Source organism: Oncorhynchus clarkii, chromosome 8, assembly GCF_045791955.1.
Source record: "Oncorhynchus clarkii lewisi isolate Uvic-CL-2024 chromosome 8, UVic_Ocla_1.0, whole genome shotgun sequence".
Lineage (NCBI taxonomy): Eukaryota > Metazoa > Chordata > Actinopteri > Salmoniformes > Salmonidae > Oncorhynchus > Oncorhynchus clarkii.
This window is the reverse complement of record NC_092154.1, coordinates 15,867,109-15,870,632: the sequence shown is the minus strand read 5'-3', so window position 1 is coordinate 15,870,632 and position 3,524 is coordinate 15,867,109.

Sequence of the window (3,524 nt, the reverse complement as noted above, 5' to 3'; positions counted from 1 at the left end):
TTCCGATCCGTCCAATATAAAAAAAAACACGAGATGCTGGTAGGTAAACTTATGTCAACCTTGTCCTTCAGAACTAGTTTAGTCGGCTTTTCTCGATCTATGAGCTGGAGCCGGAGTTTTGACTGCTATAGGCCACGAGATTGTCTTGCTGTGACACATAATGGGCGGGGTTTCAGAGACATTATCATAGGCCTAGGGAAAATAGTGCCTTCAGAAAGGATTCATATTTATTCCACATTTAGTTGTTACAGCCTAAATTCAAAATGGATGAAATATATTTTTTTAAGTCTCACTTGTCTTCACACAATTCTCCATAATAACGTGAAAACATGTTTTATAAAATATTTGCAAATGAAAATGAAATACCGAAATATCTTATTTACATAAGTATTCCAAACCTTTGCTATGTCACACCACAATGAGCTCAAAGGTGCATCCAATTTCTTTTGATCATCCTTGAGATGTCACTACAAAAATTATTAGAGTCCACCTGTGGCCAATTCAATAGTTTGGACATCATTTAGAAAGAAACACCTGTCTATATAAAGTCCTACAGTAAAAAGTGGATGTCAGAGCTGAAACTACTGTATACCATGAAGTCCAAGGAACTGTCTGTAGATTTCCGTAATGGAATTGTGATTAGACATAATTGGGGAAGGGTATAAAACAATTTCTAGAGTGCTGAAAGTTTCCAAGAGCAGTGGTCTCCATTATTGGGAAATTGAAAAAAATATGAAAGCACCTAGACTCTGCCTTGAGCTGGTCGTCCGACTAAACTGAGCAACCGGATAAGAAGCACCTTGGTCAGGGAGGTGACCAAGAACCCAATGACCACTTGGACAAAACTACAGAGTTCCTTGGCTGAGATAGAAGAACATGCCAGAAGGACAACAGTCTCTGCAGCACTTCCCCAATCTGGGCTTTATGGGAGAATGGCCATTTGGAACCCACTCCTTTGAAAAAGGTACATGAAAGACTATTCTGTCTGATGAGACAAAAATGTAACTCTTTGGCCTGAATTCAAAGTGCTATGTCTGGAGAAAACCAGGCACAGCTCATCACCGTCTAACACCATCCCTGCCAAATTCTACATGAATCTTCAACACAGGAACGATACCAAAAATAATTTGCAGAAACTCATTACTAAAGACGAAGTCACCTATGACTCTCCAAATTATATTTGAAAAAGCAAGCTAAATACTTTAAGCAGATGTTTTATTTTCAGTCTCCTCCTCACTCTATGAATGATGATTACTGTAAGGAATTCTTTCCAAATAATACAAAATTGAAAATGAACAAATTCACAAAAATATCAATGTGAAGGCCAATGAAAGGTATAATTTAAATAATTTAAATCTGGAAAAACCCCAGGGCTTGATTGCATACCTGCAGCAGGGTAGCCTAGTGGTTAGAGCGTTGGACTAGTAACTGAAAGGTTGCAAGTTCAAATCCCCAAGTTGACAAGGTACAAATCAGTTCTGTTCCTAGGCTGTCATTGAAAATAAGAATTTGTTCTTAACTGACGTGCCTAGTTAAAGGTAAAATATCAAGCCTTTTTTAATGTACTCAAATTAGTAGCTTGTTTTAACTACTCAGATAAAAAATGGTCTGTCAGGTACGCAGCAGGAAGGTCTGTTTTCACTATAACTAAAACAATACCCAGATGACAAACATAAAGATCCAGCCCATCTAAATAGTTGAAGGCCTCTTTCACTTCAATGTTGTGAATTAAAAAATACGGCCAAAATGCATCGCACACAGAATTAAAAATGTTTTACCAGGTATTGTTCATCCTGATCAGACAGGTTTTATTGAGTGTATGAACAATACTCCATCACCTATTCTGCCTTCCTCGTGATGATTTATTTGATCAATTGAATGGCAAATTAAGGGCAACCATTGATGCCATAGCTCCAGTAAAGTTGAAAAGGGCCACATCCAAACAGAGAGGCCCTTGGATGAGTGAGGAAACTAGTAAATTCAATAAAAATTGCAGAAAGGCGGAGCAGAAGTGGAGAAAGTCAAAGTTGCAGGTCCATTATGATATTCTGAGAGAGCAACTTGGCATATTTAACAAGGCAATTAGAAATGCCAGATGGGCTCATTTCTCTAACTTGATCACTAATAATCAGAATAATTTGAGAGTGCTCTTCTCGACCATTGATGGCCTAATAAATCCTACCCACGCAAACCTATGTGAACTTTCCTCCACATCTAAATGTGATGAGTTTGCAGCATATTTCAGAGATAAGATAACTAACATTAGGCTGGGTATCAGTCAAGCAAAACCTGATGAGAGGTTTGATATGTGCCTTAGCCTACCACGCAAAAGGCACTATGGATTTTCCCTGGTTGACACAAATCAAATCAAATCAAATGTATTTATATAGCCCTTCGTACATCAGCTGATATCACAAAGTGCTGTACAGAAACCCAGCCTAAAACCCCAAACAGCAAGCAATGCAGGTGTAGAAGCACGGTGGCTAGGAAAAACTCCCTAGAAAGGCCAAAACCTAGGAAGAAACCTAGAGGAACCAGGCTATGAGGGGTGGCCAGTCCTCTTCTGGTTGTGCCGGGTGGAGATTATAACAGAACAAGGCCAAGATGTTCAAATGTTCATAAATGACCGGCATGGTCCAATAATAATAATCACAGTAGTTGTCGAGGGTGCAACAAGTCAGCACCTCAGGAGTAAATGTCAGTTGGCTTTTCATAGCCGATCATTAAGAGTATCTCTACAGCTCCTGCTGTCTCTAGAGAGTTGAAAACAGCAGGTCTGGGACAGGTAGCACGTCCGGTGAACAGGTCAGGTTTCCATAGCCGCAGGCAGAACAGTTCAAACTGGAGCAGCAGCACGACCAGGTGGACTGGGGACAGCAAGGAGTCATCATGCCAGGTAGTCCTGAGGCATGGTGCTAGTGCTCAGGTCCTCCGAGAGAGAGAAAGAAAGAAAGAAAGAAAGAAAGAGAGAATTAGAGAGAGCATACTTAAATTCACACAGGAGACCGGGTAAGACAGGAGAAGTACTCCAGATATAACAGACTGACCCTAGCCCCCCGACACAAACTACTGCAGCTTAAATACTGGAGGCTGAGACAGGAGGGGTCAGGAGACACTGTGGCCCCATCCAATGATACCCACGGACAGGGCCAAACAGGAAGGATATAACCCCACCCACTTTGCCAAAGCACAGCCCCCACACCACTAGAGGGATATCTTCAACCACCAACTTACCATCCTGAGACAAGGCTGAGTATAGCCCACAAAGATCTCCGCCACGACACAACCCCTGATGACAGATTTGCAGACTCTTGGCATTCTCTTAACCAGCTTCATGAGGAATGCTTTTCTAACAGTTCTGAAGGAGTTCCCACATACAGCTCTGGAAAAAATGAAGAGACCACTGCAAAATGATCAGTTTCTCTGGTTTTACTATTTATAGGTATGTGTTTGGGTAAAATTAACAATTTTGTTTTATTCTTTAAACTACTGACAACATTTTTCCCAAAATCCAAATAAAGATA